Here is a 21,871-nt window from a genome sequence, read left to right on the forward strand (position 1 = left end):
ACCTACGCATGTCTGCTGTTCTCCTTTACCTGCTCTGATGTTCAGCCCCAGAAGGGACCTTCAGATGTTCAACTGTGACCACCACTAATGATCTTTAGTGAGTAGATTATCCCAAAATTACAAGCTGTTCATTCTTTCAGGAATTGTTTTTGTCTTGGAGTTGTGTATCTTGTTGTTTTGGGTTTTTTTAAGGGGAGAGAAAGATGTCAAATTTTACTAGTAATAGTAGACATATTTTAAAAGGACAAACCCATAGTATTTAGCATTGTAACATGTGAAATCATGAACACACTCAGTCTAAGTCACGTCAGTTATGATATAAATTGGACTTACATCAGCAGCATCCCCCACAAGGGATGCAGCAGCACAACAGGTTTCTTTGCATACTGATAAAATGAAATTTATTGAAACAAAGAAAAAAAGAGACACACACGTAATTTTCTATTCATATCTCAACTTTTTTTGCCAGAAATGTCACCACTGTGCTCTCCACAACTGAATCATGCTCCTTTCCCCTGTTAAACAAAGCATATTTTTTTCTCTAATTCACATTGAGGCACTTGAAATCTTATTTTCCATTAGACAAAACTTCAATTTATTTTATGTAGTCATCCTTTTTAAGAATCCTTTCTGTACTTCCCTGACTTAGGTCAGTTTGCACCATCCAGTGCAATTCTCTCACTTGCTCAACCTCATTTCCTGATTATTTCCATATTGTGTCTATTCCACACCCATCTCTTGGGGAGCATTTTCTTGCTGTTTTTTAAATGCAGAATGATACCTCATCTTTTGAAGCCTTCTACTTCTCCGAAAAGCTGCTTCTGAGCTTTGTTTGGAAACTTAAAAAAAAATTCTGCATGGCTTCTTCAGTATCTTAATTTTCCTGCAGTTCACTCTTTAAAGCCAACATATCAGGTTGCCTTCCTGTTACTATTCGGCACCTCTAGACTTATTTCAGTTATTATCTACCATTACCTCCTAATGACTTCCATTAATGTTTGCCTATTAAGAATTGCTTAGAGATGATAATTCCTTTGCCACTCATTAAGGCTGGAGAACCTCTTCCCACTCTAACTGGGGGAAAGAGTGAGCATCTGCCTTAATGCAAGAGATGCTGGCTGGTAGATGCGTGTCTCTTCAGATGTTTTAGGAGCTTCTTCAACAGAAGGATCAGGTCAGTGGAAAATAACCAAACCATATAGACACAAAAAATTGCTTTAAAACATCTCTGCTAACCATAGCACCATCTTCAAAAAACAACTGCAGCAGCAGGTCCACTGTGATTTTTCAACTGGCGAGTACAGGAACAACAACATATTCCTGAAAATGAATTTCTAATTTCCCCATTTCAAATAAAAGCAACACGAACCAGGAAGACTCCAGAGTAATAGCTCATGCAATCATGTAATTTCAACATTATGTCACCGCTTTAAACTTTAAGAAAGAATCACCAGAAATTAAAAAGGAAAAATACAGCTAGACACCAAGCGCTGGAAAATAACACCAATCTGCTAAGGCTTATGTAAACAAATTACTACAAAGTGGATGATCTCTCATACCGTGACCACAATGAAGCTGCTGTCATATGGCTATGTATTTAAAATACACACTTCTGTGGTACTGACTTCTATAGTACCAAATACTTCTAAAAGAAGTAATTTCAAAACAGTTTCTGAAACTCTTTTAAAATTGTTTGTTTCTACTGACAGACATGAAATTTGAAGAAGTAAAAGGCAGAAAAGTCCAAAGTCACCACGGAGAGCTCATAATTTAAAATGCGTCATTAACTGTTGCCAGCATTGTGTATGCATATGTGCATAAAAGAAGCAAGTATGGTGCATGCTTTTGTTCTCTTGCATTATTTAAGAGAAAAACTAAAAAAGAGAGAGAGCAAGAAGCTGCTCATTAAAATTATTCTGAACACTGGGATTGCAAGAAGCATTTTTCACAACAGTAAGCCAAGACAGAGGCATTGTGTTGCAGTGGTAGTCGACAGAATTTAACTCCTAGTACAGTCTCATCACTATTTTGCTAACTAATCAATATCATTAAAGAAGACAACAGTGGGCAAAGCCTCTTGTCTCATTTTCATTAATGACACAGACGAAAGGATCAAGTGCACCCTCAGCAAATTTACTGATGACACCAAGATGTCATGCAGTTGACACACCTGAAGGATGGGATGCATCCAGAGGGACCTGGACAAGCTCAAGGAGTGGGCCCATGGGAATCCCATAAGATTTAAAAGACCAAGTGCAAGGTGCTGCACCTAAGTCAGGGCAACCCCTGGTACCAATACAGGCTGGGGGATGAACAGATCAAGAGCAGCCCTGCCAAGAAGGACTTGGGGGTGTTGATGGATGAGAGGCTGGACATGAGCTGGCAAAGTGCATTTGCAGTTCAGAAAGCCAATTTTATCCTGGGCTGCATCAAAAGCAGTGTGGCCAGCAGGTTGAGGTGATTCTGCCCCTCCACTCTGGTGAGACCCCACCTGTAGCATTGCATCCAGCTCTGGGGCTCCCAGCTCAGGAAGGACATTGACCTGTTGGAGCGAGTCCAGAGGAGGGCCACCAAAATGATTAGTAGGATGGAGCACCTCTCCTACGAGGAAGGGTTAAGAGAATTGTTCAGCCTGGAAAAGAGAAAGCTTTGGGGTGACTTAATTGAGGCCTTCCAGTACTTGAAGGGAACCAACAAGAAAGATGGAGAGGGACTTTTTACAAGAGCATGTAGTGACAGAAAGTGGAATGGCTTCAAACTGAAAGAGCACAGGTTTAGATCAGATGTTAGGAAGAAATTCTTTACTGTGAGGGTGGTTGCCCAGAGAAGTTGTGGGTGCCCCATCCCTGGAAGCGTTTAAGGCTAGTTTGGATGGAGCTCTGAGCAACGTGGTCTAGGGAAAGGTGTCTCTGTCCATGGCAGGGGGTTTGGAACTAAATAAGCTTGAGGGTCTCTTCCAACCATTCTATGATTATGATTCTACCAAGGTATAAATCACCACATAAGGTATCAGGATGCTTTTCTCCAGCTATTACTTGTCAGCAGGAAAAGCAACAAGAACTTGTCTGTCAATAACTTACAAATAGACTTTTAATATTTGTTTCCAAGAAGAAATAACAAAGTGATACAATATTTCCATAACTCAGCAACACAGACTCCATTTTTCAACCCTACCTTTTGTTTAGAACTCAGAAAAGCAGTAGTATGCTGGCATTCTTCTGCAACAAGTTTGTATTTAAACATTCAGGCAATATCCTTTCACTAAATTTAAAGAAAAACATCTGGATGATAACAAAATGTCACAATTCTCTAAGCAGCATTGAGGGGGGCCAGCCCTAAAGCAAATCCTTCCTTCTTCCTCCAGCATCCACAAAGCAGATGTTCATCTTCAGGCAGAATGAACCACCACAAAATACAATAATCTGGAAATGCTGAAGCCAAGGAGGTCCACAATTAAGCTTGCCAAACCCCAAATTACAAATGTACTACCCCAATATCTACACGCACCATGACCAATGGTGCACAAACAGGAGTTTAATTTAGTTTCTTTGAAATAGAAATTTGCCAACCATTCCCCCCACTCCTGCCAAAAATACACTAAAGACTGCAAGGCAATAGCTTGACATGGTTCAGGCCAGCACCAGTGCAGACACAGTAATTGTTTATCAACCCCTCGAACCAGAAATAACAGTCATGCTTCTTCAGAAATATTTATGGAACATCTGCATTGTTTCAATGACTGTTCTCTGGGCAATTTCTGCAGTGCTGTATTTTGCATAGTTATCCTGAATGAAGTTTGAAAGAACTTAGAATTGACAATAAGAAAGAATTATCTTAACAACAGGGTTTAAATTCCCTATTCTCACATCACTGCTTTTTCCCAAGGCCACAAACAAACTTATCTGATGGACAGCAGTGACCCAGAAATAAGTTCTTACCTTTGATCTTGTCATGATGGAGGGGGAGCAAACCCAGTGGCTCAAGATAACAAAAATCCTAATGCTGACAAATGAAAGGGAATTACTTCTTGCCCATCATGCAAGTCTCTGGTGTGCTCAGAACAATACAGACAATTTCTGTGTGTGTGTGTGTGTCCATGCTGTAAAATCAAGGTTGGTTACTAGTTTCTTGGCAGAGGTTGATAGGGCTTCCCGCTCCTCACAGTCTGCATCATATTCCCCACTGCCTACAGCATCTCAACTCAACCAGTTGGACCTTTTGTGGAACAGTTAGTATGGATGATCAGGAAGCAGCACACTCTCTGAAATATTCTGGAAATAGCTGAAGCTGTCAGGGATGCTTAGCAGAGAACTGCAGCAGAGTACTGGGTTTTGGCCTCAGGTAGCTCATTCTGATCATTCCATGAATTCAAGATTTATAAATGCAAAGCAGTACTGAAATATGCCCTGAAAGGAGACAGATGAAGAAAACATCAAGACTTCATCACCTTTCCCTTTGACCCTTCCCCTTTCAATTATCAAGTGAAGTTTAAAGCAACTCAGGCTGCTGCCTATCTCAATAAGCAGGTAAACACAGAGGATTAGCACATAGCTTGACTAATTCACTTTAAGAATTGACTTGGATTAACTCTGAGTTGTGTTTAGCAGACTAGCTTTTAGTGCGTACAAGAAGTCACATGAATTAAGTAGGCTGTTGTAAATTCACACCATACTTCAGTGATTATTCAACTTCCCTGACTGAGTTCTCAACATATACAATGCTGAACAGAAACAACAAATATTTCAATCAGAATATTTGGAAGATGCCACAAATTCATGGGGAAAACAAAAAGCCAGGAGGCAGAACACAGTTGATCTAAAACCAGAACAAAATCAAAAGAAACTGTCTTCTAACACAAATGATGACAGAAAGTTTAGTGTCCAAACACTATCTAGTCTGTCTCACCACTTTTCAGATACACGTTTCTTGCACCTCTGTTAAAGAGTTAAGAAAGGAGAAAAAGCAGTCCTATCGGACAAAAGTGCAACTGGGATTATTCTTAAAGAAAAAAAGGAAAATCAAAACTAAACAGTAGTTTGCCTCAAGCTCTCCCCTTGGAACTTTGTGCACATTAGCATGGATACAAACATTAAACATACACACACTTCAAAGCCTCCTTAAGACAGTTTGTAACAAAAGCATAAGCCATAAAGCATTACTTGAGAACCACTAAGATCTTTCTTTGTGACCACACAAATAAACGAAAACCTTCAAGGGATCCAGGCCACAAAAAGAGAACGTACTGAAATCCACATACAAAACAGACTTTTTAGGCATCCCATAATTGCACACACCAGCTGTGTCCATAACACCAACGCTTGAGGTCCATGCACAGCTACTCTCATCCCTGACAAGGCCCACTTAGGCATGCTGGGTCTGATTTTCACTCTCCCACCAGTGAGCAGCCTCTCTTAGGTCTGCTGACCTTATACTTCCCTTCTACTCTGCTCTTGGGAGACCCCAGCCAGAGTACTACACCCAGCTCTGGAACCCCTAACATAAGAGAGATATAGACCGTTGGAGTAAGTCCAGAGGAGGGCTACAGAAATGAACAGAGGGCTGGAGCACCTCTCCTGTGAAGATAGGCAGAGAGAGCTCGGGCTGTTCAGCCTGAAGAAGCGAAGGCTCTGGGAAGACCTCATAGCACCTTCCAGTACCTAAAGAGGGTGTTTAAAAAAGATAGAAAAGGACTTTGTAGAAGGGTATGTAGAGGCAGGTCAAGGGGTAATTGACCCTGAAAAAGGGTGCATTTAGATTATATAATAGGAATAAATTCTGTATTGTGAGGGTAGTGAGGCACTGGAACAGGTTGCCCAGAGAAGCTGTAGATGACCCATACCTGAAATTGTTTAAGGTTATGTGGCATGGTGCTTTGAGCAACCTGGTCTAGGGGAAGGTGTTCCTGTCTGTGGCAGGGGGCTGGGAACTAAATGATCCTTAAGGTCCCTTCCAACCCATACCATTCTATGATTCTATAAAAAAATGCATAATAGCAGACTGGCAGAACTGACAGTGTTTTGGAGAAACCCAATGCCTACTACCTGGTCAGCTGCTGCCTTGAGTCCTGCAGCAGCCTTCTTTCAAGGATATTCCACTTAAACCAACAGACAACAGTGACAGCCAGGAGGAAGAGTAAAGCATTAAAACTTATCAAATCCTCCAAGTTTCCCAGTACAGCTTTACTGGCGTCCCCCTCTAGTGGAGATACAACTTATATCAGCAGGAGACCCCACTTGCAGGGTCTTGAGGGGAAAAAGGTAATCAAACCACAAGAGGAACAGTCAGAGGGACATCCAGGGCACAAAATGACTTCTGCATAATTGTGGGAGGCAGATGCACAGCAGCTTCACATTTGAATTTGTAACCAACCAAGAAATGTCACCTTATCTTGGTAGCTCTGAGGAAAGTCAACATTTTCTCTCCCTCCTTTTCCACATGCCTGGCAATGATGAAACACAAAGGAGCAGGGTGCAGCTTCATTGCCAAAGCCTTTCCTGCAGTTCTGTGCTACTCTTCTGAAGGAAAAAGTGACTGTTTTCCCACAAAAATTATACTAAGGGTCTCTTCACAGAGTCTTCATAGCATACTAAGAACAATTTAGAGAGAAGAACTGAAAAAGCTGTAAACAAGTCTCTCAAACAGAACTTTATCATTAAAATCTGGGCAACCGGCTTCTGTTTGTAAGAAATTTTGTGGAGGAGATGCTGAGGACGGAAATATGCAGGATGACAGCAGAAGTGTTTGTTCAGGCATATTAGTTTTAAGGCATTTATGTGTTCTACAATCATGTAATTCCCACCTGTCATCAGGTTGTCATCAGCTTGCACATCTACCCCTGAATTTTTTCCTTTAGGCTTTTGCATGTGAAACTTAAGCAACCCATGGCAGGGAACAGAAAACACACTGTACTCCTTGGAGAACCAGGCACTAAGCTATACTATTTCTATCAACTATTTGCAAAATTGCAATAATTCTAGAGACCTATTTTAAGTCTATTCACTAATCACAGTAATACCCTGAAGTTTCAGTCAGCTTCCAGTCCCACTTGCACTGGGTATTTGAAATAGGGCACTGTAAGTGCTATAAACACGAAGCTAAAAGACTAGGGGAGCAAACAGATTAATTCAGAAAAATCTTCTCTAGCTTACAAAAAGTTTCTGTGCAGGGAAATACACTGCTTTGCGGTAAAGTTTCCAGTACTTTCATCCAAAGCTTTAGGAGGAGCAAAATGATCCTGATGCGTTGTTAGCCACACTGGGACAGCTCTCAGAGCCCCATGCAGAGACATGTCAAAGGCACCCTGGTTCATTTGCACAGAATTGCTCTCCATGTCTGTCACATTTTGGGGAGCACAGAAAGGAAAAGGAAAGACATTTATTATGGTATCTTTCAAGTACAAGTCACATTCAGGACAATACTCCTTGAATGTTGGGTACCTATCCAGACATCCATTTTCTTGAAGTTGTTTGTTTGCCCCACTGCAAGATCTCAGGAAAACAATTGGTGAATCCCATTTCCTTGACAAGAGGAACAGGGAGAAGTGACCTATTGAAGCATTGGACTTGTGTCTGCAAGAGTGTATTGGTAAACAGGTGGACATGTGGATAGAAAACACTGAACATCCCAATGAATTCTTAAACTGAAGGCCAAGGCTTTGCTCCTTGACTGAATCTAATGATTATGTGGATGGCTAACATATGTTACAATCCTAAACATTCACTGGTCAGATTATGTGACTAATACATCTGTTCTAGAGCAAGCAGCAGTCACAAGTATTGAGGCCATGTTACTGAGAACACAGCTGTGCTGGGCAGGGCACATCTCAAGGATGAAGGACCACCGCCTCCCTAAGATCTTGCTTTATGGTGAACTTGCCACTGGCTGCCGCATGAGAGGAGCCCCGAAGAAAAGATACAAGGACTCCCTGAAACAACATCTCAGCCTTGGCCATATTGATCAACACAGCTGGTCTACTCTGGCCTCCAATCAGGAGGTCTGGAGACACACCATCTATAACGCTGCTGATGCCTTTGAGAATACACGCAGGATCACTCTTGAGGAGAAAAGACAACGCAGAAAGAATCGTGTCTTGCAGAATATACCATCTAAGGAGTCTTTCTGCTGTGCCTTTTGCAACCGGACGTGTCTATCTCGTATTGGCCTTTTCAGCCACCAACGCGCCTGTAACAAACGTGGGTAGTGCCCTTCCCAAATCTTCGTTCGTGAAGCCCGGCCATGATGAAATATGACTCCTAGTACATGTTGGGTGTTACTGTGGACAACATTGTCTTACTACCTTGGCTAGTTTGTCCTAACAAGACAGGAATGCCTGGGGACATTCTCAGCATGGACAAAGGGAACATTCAAGTTATTCTCCTGTACCAAAAATTTGCCAATTAGACACTTCAGCAGAGCTGTGTACTCATTTGCAAAGACTTTGCCCAAGTGCAATAGTCAATGACATGCAATACAGTATTAATACAAAATATACCATGCTTCATGCTCCTTTGGAATTGACAAGTTTATCATTATTAATCTGAATCTATTCTGGTCTATCTCACATTTCCCTACCAATTTCCCAAATGCTTTTGTACTTCAATAATTAGTTTGCTACATTTAAAACTAGAAAGCAATTACAGAAATATACTACAAAGTTTAATCCTGTGAGCACGACCTGAGGCAAAGTAGCCAAATTTCCCCTTTATATCACACATTACAGCTTCACTACTACATGAAAGCAACACCTATCTACTGCAACTCATCTGACAACTATAAATATCTTGTAAAACTACTGATCCAGTCTCTACAGGGAATCACTGAAAACACACCTGTCACAATAGGCATGGAAATAGCAACTAAATTATGCACAAAAAGTTCACATTTTCTTCTACTAGCACGAATGTCAATGAAAGAGCTCAGAAGTGTCCAGATAGAACAGGGAACACACATACACACCCACCAGCCTTTGCTACTACTTCATGTTCGGTTACAAGTAACTGTGAAAGTGATTAATAACATAAAGACAAAACCTTGAAACTCTAGGACCCAGGAAGTGAGGTCACTGCTGCAGTAAGAGATTGGAAAAAATACAGTAACCACAGGAAAACAGATTCCACCAAGTACGTCAGTGAGCACCCGACGCAGGCACACGATCCAGAAAAATGCTGTGTCTTGACCATGACAGTAACTACCACATTTCCTCCCAGTACAAAGCAATTTCTTTAAGGGGCAAGGTGACCTTCTACTGATAGAGCCACTGGCTTGAGGTACTAATCTACATCCCTCCACTAAGGTCTCCTGCCACCAGCTAGCCAGTCAAGGGTCAGCAGCTGCAGCTGCTGCCACTGCTTGACAATTTGCTTCTCCTTGCCCCAAAGCAGCTGGAGAGTGGAGGTGTTCACCATGTGCTGGGCCTCTGGTCTGTGGGCTGAAGGGACAGGGACTCTTGCACAGGTGGTGTCCCCAGGGCCAGGATCAGCCCTTCCACCTCACTTGGTGCCAGCAAAGCTGATTTGGAAACGGGCAGCAAACAAACACGGGCTTTCTTCTGCACCAGCATCCTGGCTGTGGACACCCACAGCCTGGCTAGGGCAGGGAATGTGGAGGCACACCGCCCTTCACACACTGCAGCTACATAATGCCATCCCAGTTCCCTCGCTCTGTCACCAGTGGCAGCTCAAGGCTTCAGGACACTGTCCTGCAGGTCTGACAACCACAACAGGTCAAAAGCAGACTGCATTATCAATGACTAAACATTTAGCGAAATCCAGTGGCTACAGACTCTTTATCAAAACCTCTTTGCACCAGACAAAACAACACTTGCCATACTTGCAAGCTATGTAGCTATTTCCTCCTAAGAGTTTATCAGTCTTTCTCCTTTCCTGCAAACACAATCCGAAGTATAACCACCTAACAAATAGGTGCGACCTGTACAGCATCTCCCTTGACTGCTCAGATACCAGTATGCCTTTGTTGGAGTTTATGTTAAGCCCACTTCTCTTAAACAATCACTTTCCTATTCAAAGAAGATACAAATTTCTCTATGCAGTAAGCATTTAATACTCATCCGACTTTTTTGTTTTTCAGTGATTTAAGCTGCAGCTAACTTCTTCACAATAAAGTGATACTGCTCTAGTTATAAATATATCTTTCCATCCAGGGTGAAAAAAATCATCAACAAGTGGCCAAAGACTGTCTACGAAAAATTAATGCTCCCATAAGTAATGTACCAGCACCATTTCGTATTTGACATACACATCCCAAAAAGAGGGGGAGGAGGGAGGGAAAAGGGTCTTACAATGAAAAAGAGCATGCATTTCCTTTGCCAGACTTTTACCACTCAAAAGCTTCAGGATTTTGTGCAGAAAGATCTTGCCTTTGATGTCAATCCAACGTTTTTTTGCTTGCTCCTGCAAGCACTGCAGTATGCAATACATTTTCTAGCTGAAGACAAGAACCAATATATTGCATAGAGTGCCTCTGAAATTCACCCTACTCAGAAGGTCACTGTGGCATGTAAATTCCTACACAAAAGGCTAAATGGTCTGTAATACAACAGCACGAGGCTTACACAGAATTGAAATTCATCATATATGACTATCAAACTCACTGGCATTTTCTACAGTAGCTTCAACAATCCTCTTCGGGAGGTGTTCATCTCTTAGTCACAGTCAGAAGCAAAAGCAGAAAGATAGTATTAGGTTCGCATACTTGGCACATTCGTATTTTTAAAGAGAAAGGGAAAGTACCTCTAAATTTTATCAAGATTATGCCACATGGAAGCCAAAAAAACACCCTCAAAAAAATAAACCAGTTCCAACCTCTCAAGTTACAACAATCTAAAGTAAAGATAATGCAGCTGGTACAAAAGTGTATATACAGTTGTCACCAATACAGTACCTGTGCTCCCAAAATACGTTTCCTTCTAAAAGAGATCCAGCCTTCCCACTTTTGCAACTGAAGGCATTTCTCATGCCACCGATCCACGCTATTTACCACTATCTCGGCAGAGACCACATTGCAATATGTGAGTGGGAAACAGCAAGGCACAGCACTTTCCTCCCGTTTCCCGAGCAGGAACGACAGCCAGGTCTTAATCCACTCCAAAATGCACCAGCACCGATCTTCAAGGCGTTTGGAAAGCAGAACACTCTCCACACACCCCAGCCCAGGACCCTTCCGGGCTATTCATCCTGGAAGTAGCTAGAGGAGGAGGGATGTGGTTCCCCTTCTCCGGCTGTGCTTCTGGCAATGGTAGGCATGCCTTACCCACACCCCTTCAACCGCAGCAGCCACACAAGTTTGTGGCTGGTTTTGTCTGCCAAAAGCAGAGGGGGAAGATTTGCTTTCTTTTTAAGAAGAAATGCTTCTTTGCCCTGGGGTAAGAGCACCAGTGCTCCCCTCCCTGTGTGCACTAACATAACTGCGTACAAGATTTGGGTCAAGAAGGAGGCAGATCCACTAGGATGTAGATAAAGAACTGAGAAAAACATGTTTAACAAACTCCTGCAGGCTGTCCCTGTCAGGAAATTCTGGACACTTCGCACTGATCCAAGCAAGGCCACTGCTCCTCTGTATAGAAATATAATGCCTTTACCACTTCAAAAGGTCTCTGTCAAAAGCTCATTAGAGAAACGCAATGATCATGGGGCTGCCAAGTGGAACTGGGACGCACATATACTATCCAAAACAGCACCAGCACATAGGCTCTTTTCCTTACTGGTGCTCAACATTGCACAAATAGAAACTATGTTTTCAAGAACAAGAGATACTAGTCATTAAAAAATGAAATTTGATCCTAAAGTGCAACCTTCAGCCAAACAATGACCAAGATTTTGCAAGCCAAGTGTACTGTTAATCTGTCTGGAAATATGGGAACAGTGTCAGGCAGTCAATGGATGAGAGAAGGAGAGGTTTGGATGCACAAACATAGGTACTTATCAGAAATCTCATTTACCTTCAATAAAAATCAAAACAAGGTACCAGATGTTCACTGCCATTTGTTTCAGTGTGTCAATGAAGGTGCAAGAACATACAGGCGATGCTTCTACTTGTTTTAAAGGAACTAAGCTTGAAATATAAATGAAGAAAACCAAAACTTAAATTCCCTGAAATGTAAGCAGAACAGCAGCTCTTATTCCTTTGATAGAGCTTTCCTCTGCCCTGGAAACAATTTTGTATTTCTGCAAAAGCAACACATCAGCCTTGCACCTGATCCAAAGTCATTCAATGCCAATACACATTTTACCATTGACATCTATAGGCCATGGATGAAACCTTAAGCTTCTGTGTTAGCTATGAAGAAAAGCACCTGAGAGGAAAACATGAGACGTGTAAGATCAGCCCTAATGGTGCACTACTGAGGACTAACCCCTTTCTACAGTAACACCTTGTGACAAATGGGAAAGAAAAGTCAAAACCACACACTGGATGCCAGTTTAAGCCACTGCTGGCTCAAGTCCCTCATGATCATGTATTTCTCTTCCTTCAAATTATCAAAAATCCTAAAGCCACAAATGAGGACCTTTTGTAAAGGAGGACACAGGAAGATGGAAAAGAAAAAAAAAAAAAAAAAAAGAGTGTTTTCATAATGCCTTCATTTTTGTTTATTTTTTTTTTACAACCACATTGTTTACTTTCTTCAAAGTTTGTTTCCCTTTTTTCCCACTACTAAACTGATAAAAAAAATTAATAAAACCCATTGGGAAAGATGAAGCAGTGAAATGCATAACATATAAAGAACTAATCCACAAACTAAAGATGCTGATATTGATTGCTCTATCCTCCTTTCAGTAAAACAATTTTATGCATCTTTCCCCTAACATTACTTGTAGCAGCTGCTGTTCAAATACACCATTTAGATAGATTTAAACTGAATTTAGACCGAATTTAAGTCTCTCTTAAATTGCATGCACTTTTCTTTCTGAAAGGGAGGAAATCCAACTAACGTAGCAAATTTCAATTTTGGGAGGCAAATGATAGTGGAAACGGCAACTGCCTCACAGTACAACCTCCTACCACTCTCGAATTCTTCCACATGTCCTTGGGCATCACCAAGACTATAAGCAATGGCTGTGAGAGAGCTCCCCATCCAGCCCTGTTGGCAAAAGAGCTGCACTCAGTTTTTTCTTGCGTCCATATGATAAAAAAGCCAGATACATAGCAATTGGCACAGCAACAGTGCTCAGCAAGTGCTGGCAGGTCACCACATAGAGGTGCTCAAAGCCAGCTCTTCTGACATCTGGAGGAGGCAGCTCACCTCCAAGAGTTAGTGCTCAAACTGCTGGGTGCTCAAAGAGAATATGGTGGTACTATCCCAAAGGAATAAGCTGCTCAGAAGAAATACTTACCTTTTGACTTAAACCTCTGAACATAAGAAGAAGCAAGCTCAGTATGGAGAGGCTACTGAGAAAGCACAAACTATTCATTAAGGTGTTATTAAGGGCTCGTCACAGTGATGTAAAAGTGAATCCCATTTAAGTACCACCTAAGTTTCTGCTCCAGAGCAAAACACTTTCTCCAACCCTCAGCCCTCTCCTGGATTCCCCACATAGTTTCACTGTGTGACAGTACAAGACCAAGTTGCAGATATTTTTCTTCTCTCTCATTTTTAAGCAGAGAAGGAATTATATTTTAGTTACAATCTTATAGAATTACTGATGAAAACCATAAGTATTTTTGTACACAGTGATAAGACTGGTACATGTGGAGTTCACATATTAAAGCTGCGTACACAGTGTAGCATTACTTTAATTTTGCATTTTCCATGTGTTTTGTCTCAAAAGCTTTTTAACCTTTCCACCCTCAATATTTGTTTTGAAGAGTGGAGGAATAGAAAGCAGACTCCAGCCAGTGTTTTCCTCTCTCCAACCAGCACTGTTCCTGCTAAGTTCTCAGAACAAGGCTTACAGCAGCCAACAGTCTAGTGCAATCTGTATTAAGGAGTGATAAGGACAACACCGTACTGATCATGAAACAGTGCTTCTCAATATCCCTAAATTATTCCCTGGTTATTTGCACACAAAAGGGAAAACAACCACAGTTCATGTACAACTGCACAGGATGAGACAGTGTCAATCTACTCTGGAGCAAGACAGGTCCAATCCAGCATTTGATTTTGTGTGGTTAATATTTAATAAAAAACAACAGTAAAACACAGGCCTATCAAGTTGCTTTGTAAGTCAGAGCACATATCAGTTAAGCAGAAACATGCAGCATGCCTATAGCCAGTAATAGTGAGCCGCAGGGCAAAGCTTCACTTATGCCTGGGCTCACACAATATCGCTTCAGTCCACTGCTGAAATTACCAGAAGTATTATTTTAGTGCTACAGTACACCCCATCCTTGCACAAGAGTAACAGGCTGCACGGCACACAGCCCTGGCTGCCAAACTGAAACATAACTCAGACCTGAGAGTGATTCCTTTTAGACAAAATGGTACACACGCCAAATCTGACTTAGCATGAAAAAGACTTTCTTTGAAAAGATAAGAGCTGCAGTAGTTTTTAGTGGTAAAAAGACTGCAGCTACCCTGATTCCTCCACAGTTTGGGAACACAATTTGCCTACACAGGCTCCCCCAGGTTATCCTATCTTGAAATTTGAAAAAAAAAAAACCAAACCAACGGAAACCTCCCCACTCCAAAAAAACCTCCCAAACCCACAACCCTCCCAACAGCCAAAAAAAAACCAACTAAAAAACCAACCCAAACCTACAGCAAATAAGGATAGGGAGAAAACAAAAGAAGAAAGAGAAGATTTGAGCAGCTTTTAACTTATTCATAGACAACTGAAATCATGAAGGTGTGAGCTTGTTCCAGAGAGAAATCCACAAGAAAATAAAATTTAAACATTCCAACATTTTTCTGGTAACAAAAACTTTTCATATATTTCTTCAGGAAGCAGCTTTTTGAGATGGTTCCCGCTGTCTAGCTACTTAAAAAGAACATAGAGAAAGAAGCTAGAGGAAGAAACTTGGTCCCTCTGGTTCCACCTCTGTCTTCTCACTTCAGTTCGCTAACGGCTTTTGTCCTCTAGCTTCCCTCCTGCTCCCCACCCTCTCCGTCTTTCTCTAATACTCCATACCCTTGTGCTTGTCATTCATCTTCTCCCTGTCCTTTACCTTTGTAAACACCATGGACACATCAACACGGCTCCCATCGGACTTCAGCAGGCTCTTCGTCCGAAGGACTGAGGAAGTCAGGAGAGAGAGGTGGCAACCATTTTTTAACAAGGACTTTTTCCACTGCCTTAATCGGTATAAATCAATCCAAAGAGACTTCACAGAGGAGAGGGGGCAATAAATCAGGACAGACTCCAAGTAAGTACTGTTAGTGTCCCTTAATCAAACAAGCGCCCATCACTTAGTCCAGGCCAACCCCAGAGGCGTTAGTCCAGCAGCAATAGAAGCTTAACCCGACGCCAGCAGCTCACTCGAGCCCATCCCGAAGGAGCCCTTCGCTGGAGGGGCCCCAGCCAAGGCGCGCCGTCCCGCGCACCGCTGCGCGCCGCAGGAGTCGGACTGGGCTCAGGAACACGAAAGAAAAAAAACCAAAGCGAGAGGAGGAGGAAGAGGAGGAGGAGGGGGGGGAGAGCTCCGTGGGCGCGGAGCCGTCGGAGAATGGGGGAGCGGGAACCTTTTCGCGGGCGGGGACGGCGGACCCCCCGCCCCGCTCCGCTCCGCCCCCGGGCCCGCCGCGCTGCGCTTACCTGCGGGGGCTGCGCGGTGTAGGGAGCGCGGCGCCGCCGCCGCCGGCGCGCACGGTCGGGCGGACGGAGGGAGGGAAGAAGGGAGGGGTGAGGGGTGGGACGGGGAGGGACAGAGCGGGACGGGACGGGACGGGACGGGACGGGACGGGGAGGGACGGGCTCCCTCCGCCCCCGCTCCGCCCGCGCTCCCTCGCCGGGCGGGGGCCCAGGTGTGCCCGCTCCGCCCCGCCGAACTCCGCTCCCGCTCCGCCGAACTCCGCTCCCGCTCCGCAGCCGGCCCCCGGCGCCGCAGGCAGGGGGATCAGCGCCGGGAGGAGCGGAGGCGTCCCCGCTCTTCCACCCACTCTCCGCGGCAGACCCTGAGCATCGCGGAGGCTGCCTTGGGAGAGGGCCGTGGGGCTTCGGGGAGAGGCTGCGTGGCGGTGGCATGCAGGTGTTTCTGGAGCAGCCGCGTTTCTCGTCCTGTGAAAGTTTCGGATCCCTTGCCGATGTCGACAAGAAACGTTTAGGAGCCCCAGTCATAGGAATAGTCAATGTCCAGGTTCACCAAACCCTTAACGTTGGAATCGGAGAGGGTTGTGCGACAGACAGTTTTCCAGATTTAGAAGAGGTTTTTTATATTTTTTATGCATTTTTATATTTTATCATACAAAACCAGGTTCAAATTACTTCTTCCCCACCCTCCATCAGTTTTTACTGTGAAATAGTCTGATTTCTTTGGATTGCAGGAGCATCTAGAGGCCACTTTGCATGTACTTGCATCAAGTGAAAAGACAGCATGCTGCACAGCACTTACCGCTCAGTGGCTGAAATGGCTAAGCTTTTCTAACCCCTGTAGAGAGATTTCTAGGGAGAATACCTACGGCTGTACAAGCCACCAATGCCTCCAGCAGCACAAAACCTATAATGAAACACCAAGCCCACTTAAAGTACTCGTTGTGTTTCCCAGGAACCAGAAAGCGGCAGAGACAGTTCTCCTTAAGTCAGATCTTTGCCTGTGTATTGTCAACACAGTGATGACAGTGTTTTCTATAGCTACTGACAATATCTGCTGCATCACAGGTATTGTTACTAGAAAGGTTTTCAGCATCGGTATGAGCAAATCTTTTGCTGCCATGCTGGTGAGGAGCTCTTTCTCTTTAGGAAGCTTTTTTTTTTTTGTTGACCCCACACCACATCAGACCTTGTTTTTGTGCTCAGCACCGTAATTTAGCACTGAGACTACACTTCAACATGCTGAAAAGACTTATAAGTGTTCATCAGGCCATTAACTTTGGAAAATGCTTGATTTTATCTTCTACTTGTTCAAAACAAGCTACCAAGTGTTTGCGAGAGGTGACCAAGAAGCCTGTTCTGTTAGAAGCTCTAATACCTGGTTTAGCATCCATACACTAAGTAAGGTGACAGGTCTTAACATTTTTTCATCTATGCATAGGCTACATCCAGATTGGACAACTGCAGGCTTGAAATAGTGTGCTCAAACTGCATGTGTCCTCCCCTGGTGGTGGAAATGGGATGACTTACATGAACCACCGAAAAGAGAGTAGGTCTTCAGAATGCAAAAATGATTCCTCCAGTGCTATGGAAACACTGCTTATGTAGCTCCATTATAAACCAGATTTAATTCATCTTTGTGGGACAGAAACTCAGCCAAGTTGCCCAGATACCACTACAAGTATCAAGATTAACTTAGCCATCAAAGCTTCAGACAAAGGGTGATCTGACAAGACTTACATCTCTGTGGTGAGACCTACAACCTCAAGCAAGTTCCCCAGGAGGAGAGTGCAGGTATGCAGATGCTTGATGGTAAGAGCTACTGTATCTGCAAATTGGAAATTGCCACTTTTTAGTATCCTTAAGGTTACTCAGAAATTGCTGCTTAGGACCTTAGTAATTCTAGCTACTGACCCGAGAAGGAAAACAGCAAGGAAACAGTAAGAAAACAGCAAGGAAAGGCTGATTTGTGTATGAGATGGAATTATATGAAGGTAAAATGATGACACATATTTTAAAGAAAATATTTCTGAGTCAACTTTCAGTGAACAGAAGAAGGTAAAGGAGCAATGCTTTTTCAGTTCTTTTGTTTTCTGTCAGTGACTTTAGGCATGTTTGCTCAGCCCTGAAACAGTGACTTATCATTTATTCAAGGATACTGTGATTAATTCTCAGTGAACCACTCTTACTCTAAGTAAGAAAATATAGGGAATATGCAGTAAATCTTAGAAACAGGCAAATACCAAAGGTCCAGGGGAGATCACATGGTCTGACAAAGTTAAATGAATGTAACTGCTACAAGACCTGGTTGTGCTGCTCTGTGGTCTGAGACATGTTTATGTAATCACACACAGATGTACTGAATCGTATCAGATAGGGAAGTAGTTTTTACATCCTTCAGTGTGGAAAAAAGTCTGCTTCCAGAACAAACCACGTAAGTTCCATGTGCTCAATTTAGTGAATTGATTCAAATCATAAGTGTGTTTAATGTGTGCAGTCGTTAATATGTTTATATTTAATTCTCAGCATTCAAACAGTTTCAATTGACTGTCTGAAATATTAGTCATACAAACCCAGAAAAGTTTGACATCTAACAGAAGGACTGCAAGGCCATGATTGAAGAAAAAATGGATGGCCATGGGTGCCAGAGCATATTGAGGTTTAGGAATGTAGTCTCTGTGGCAAGATCTAGGTCAGATCAGGTTGTTTAGAAGAGCCCAATGACAGAAATGAGAGCAGTATCTGTCCAAGAGACCAGTGCATCAGCTCTTTGTGAAAGGTTTGGGTTTGTCCTTGCACTTGTACCATCCATGTTGCCCTGAGATGGCTGGACCAGGGTTTGTAAGATGCTTCAGGCAGTTATTGTCAGAGGTGCAAGGGAGTTCAGTGGACTAGTGACCAATCCAGTAATGACTCATATAGGACCATAAACCTCTGAGTTACTGTCAATAGTCTTACAAATCATGTAGTGTCAGATGCATCAACAAGAGCTGATGGCTGTGTGAAGCATATGGTCCTTGCTGGGGGTAGGCATGGGGGCAGAAGGCTGCCAGGAGGCTCCCAGACAGGAGGCCAGGAAGCTGACAGTTCTATCTTCACTGTGGTAAGAGGGGTGAGACAGTGAGGGGAGCTATGGTTTTGTGGAGAGGACAGGGACAAGGATGGCTGCAGGTTCCATGTAGGGAAGGCAGTGGGAGGAAGGCTGGGGACATGTATCTCCCGTGGGATGGCAGCGTTGAACACTCCCATGTGTCCTTCAGCTCCAAGGAGTTGGAGCCTGTGTCTGGGTCACCACTTCTGTTTCAGGGAAGCTGTCCATTTATGAAAAATGCATAGAAGACCAAGTAGCTGCCTGGACACTGTTATTGCCTGGACACTGTCATTCAGCATTTTGTTTTCCAGGTTGTCTAGAAACAACACTTGTTTGTAGGGTGTTAAGGAAAGACTGGATGGTGAATGTTGTTCTGAGTCTTCATCAAGCATAAGGTCCTGATCTGCCATGAAATGACTGAAATCCTCCTTCTCCTGAGGACACAGGGACAAAAAGGGAAAGCTTTACCTCAGCAAGTGCAGCAGATGCTGTTGGATGCACTGCTTCAGCACCTGCCCTTGTGGTTCTGGTGGTGAGGTCCAGTGAATATAAAATCCTGCACCAACAGATATCCTTAGTCAATAGATAGTATCTAAAATCCATGATTTATCCTCCCTTTCACCTGAAACTAAATGATATTTTCCCACCAATAAATTGAATGCCACACTGCTTCAAAAGATTAAAAAAATAAAATTACTCAGAAACAGTTGGATGCCTCTGTACAGTACGTAACTTTGCACATCAGTTTGGTCTGTTTAAATGCCAGATCTTACATGGAGCTCCTGGAGTGGATCCAGCAGAGGACAACACAGATGATTAAGGGACTGGAACACCTCTCTTATGAGGAAATGCTGAAGGAGCTGGGCCTATTTAGCACTGATGAATGAGAGGGGAGCTCTTCAATGTGTATAAATATCTGAAGGAAAGGTGCCAGGAGAATGAAGCCAGGCTCTTTTCAGTGGTTCCAAGCAATAGAACAAGAGGCAATGGGCAGACACTGATGCGCAGGAAATTGCACCTGAATATGAGGAAGAACTTTACTGTGACCAAGCACTGGAACAGGTTGCCCAGAGAGGTTGGGGAGTTTCCCTCACTGAAAATATTCAAGAACCCTCTGGACACAATTCTGTGCCATGTTCTGTAGGATAATCCTGCGAGAGCAGGGATTTTGGACCAGATGACTCGCTGTGGTTCTTTTCAATCTTACCCATTCTGTTATTCTATGGTCTTAGAAAAACTGCTGGAGCTATCATTCGAAAAAATTAAATAATGGCAAGTAAAAAACGCAGTTCTACATTAGAATTGTGTTTCCTTCGGGAGACAGTATTTTTCAGTAGTGTCTAAGTGTTGTTATTTTTACTGAAATAATAATTAGCCCCTTCTCTCTCTTCTAGAGCTTCAGCACTACAAGTAACTAAAACTTTTCCCAGAAGGTGCTGTGTCCACTGTGGGATGGGAAATACACATGTCCCCAAAGAAGAAGTACTGTGGGACTGAAGATTTAGCTGCCCAAAACTGAAAAAAAAAAAGCCGCTTACAAAACACGGGATAGGGCCTGTAATATTAGCTGAACAATAAAAAATTTGGATATATTTAGTTAATGAAAGCTCTTGCTGGAAGGTAAGATTGGGTCATTTATATCTGCACAATAACAGCCCCAGTGCAGAACATATGAATACCAGATGGCTGGAACTGTTCCATTAATGAACTGATGCTTTCATTGTTCTGAATTTGATTTTGTAGCTTTTTGCTTATAATGATTTGATTGCACCATTAAAAACCTTCAATAACCTCAGAATTCCTCAGAATGCAAAAGAGGAGATGCCTCTGTCCACTTTCCACTGACCTTAAATAGGATCTGCAGCTGTGCAACACCTCTGTAAGTCAGGCTGATGAATACATTTCATGGTGTTTTCTTAGTTTTCCATTTAAATAATGTATGCAGGATCCATGAACAATATATTCTTCTAAGGCATAGGAAAATTCATTCCAGGTGTTCAGGTGACACTCTGTTAGAGTCAATGGGGTTATCCAGTGATGAATATTTAGAGCAAAAGAAAATCATATCTGTGTGTACATAGAGAGAAATTCCTTCCAGATATGTGCTAATACAGGAACAATATCAGGTAGTAGGACATACACTACTCCTCCAGAGCAGATGCCTTCTTCATTAAACATAATTCCTATTGCAATAATCTTCCCAGTCTCCAGGCTTCATTAATGAACAGTCTAGGAATTCACTTCTTGTGTATGCTACACAGACAGATTCATTTTTGTGGCTTACACACCTCCTGCGTAAACTTGACTCCAACACTGACGGTGTCTTCACTGTGGCTCTGCAGACATCCTTTGTCACAATAGACCTAGTGCAGTTAGGTGACAAACATATCTCTGTCCTTTGTGGCTTATCTCTGATATTCACATCTGAAGAGACCTTACGGACAGGGAAAAAGAAAAAAGAAAATCAAATCCTAAATATGGATTAGCAGTGAGCAAACCCTTTCTACCAGACCTTGGCGTCTGCTATATACCTATCTTTGAAGTGCCCTGAGATGCTTTGAAAGACTCCAATCTTTGGTGTCAGAAGTGACACCAAGTCTCTTTATTTCTTATTTTACTTCCATTTCTGTTCTTTTGAGGTTGCACTAGTTAGGAAAGCTAAAAATAAAGTCAAACCAAACCAAAACAAAAAAACAGGAGGGAAGAAAAGGGAAGTAGGTGAATTTGGATGCAGACAGCTCACAAGAGCCTTGGAGGCAAGGTCTACTTTCTTCTGTTCCAGGGGGCTCCTTGTTCTCCTAGCTTCACTAAACCTCTGCTGGTGTTGGTAGAGATTAGCTGTCTCTGATACAGCTTTTTGAGGCAGGGTCACACTAAGAAAGAAGCAGAGGTCAGGTGCCAGGGGAAGATTTTCTTATCCACCCTCCGTAGCATGAAGGCAGGAGACATGGATACCAGGTAATAGAGTTGGCAGTCCATGTTTCTAGGCACTCTATTTCCCTAAGAAGAACACAGGTTTTTCCTAGGGTGCTCTGTGAGATTTGTTCCTCCTGGACTTCAGCATCATATCTCATGGACA

General features: G+C 42.9%; 1 protein-coding gene and 1 long non-coding RNA gene across 3 annotated transcripts in view; both read right to left on the reverse strand.

The window, feature by feature from the left end:
- The window catches only part of LPAR1 (lysophosphatidic acid receptor 1), a 69,724-nt gene extending 53,913 nt beyond the window's left edge, over positions 1-15,811 (reverse strand). The window contains exons 1-2 of one of the 2 annotated variants that reach the window (XM_064642772.1): positions 15,708-15,724; positions 15,121-15,188 (exon numbers count right to left, since the gene is read on the reverse strand). The gene's annotated coding sequence lies outside the window, so the exon portion shown is untranslated. Of the gene's footprint in view, positions 1-15,120; positions 15,189-15,707 lie in introns of both variants that reach the window. The other variant, XM_064642773.1, reaches the window with a different exon arrangement.
- Positions 15,812-19,080: 3,269 nt separating this feature from the next.
- LOC135407498 (uncharacterized) lies at positions 19,081-21,583 on the reverse strand. The gene is made up of 3 exons (XR_010426897.1): positions 21,081-21,583; positions 20,639-20,801; positions 19,081-19,226 (listed from the first exon to the last, which is right to left on the reverse strand). It is a non-coding gene; the product is annotated as an uncharacterized LOC135407498 (long non-coding RNA).
- Positions 21,584-21,871: the final 288 nt, after the last annotated feature.

The sequence above is a fragment of the Pseudopipra pipra genome, chromosome Z (genome assembly GCF_036250125.1).
Source record: "Pseudopipra pipra isolate bDixPip1 chromosome Z, bDixPip1.hap1, whole genome shotgun sequence".
Taxonomy (NCBI): domain Eukaryota; kingdom Metazoa; phylum Chordata; class Aves; order Passeriformes; family Pipridae; genus Pseudopipra; species Pseudopipra pipra.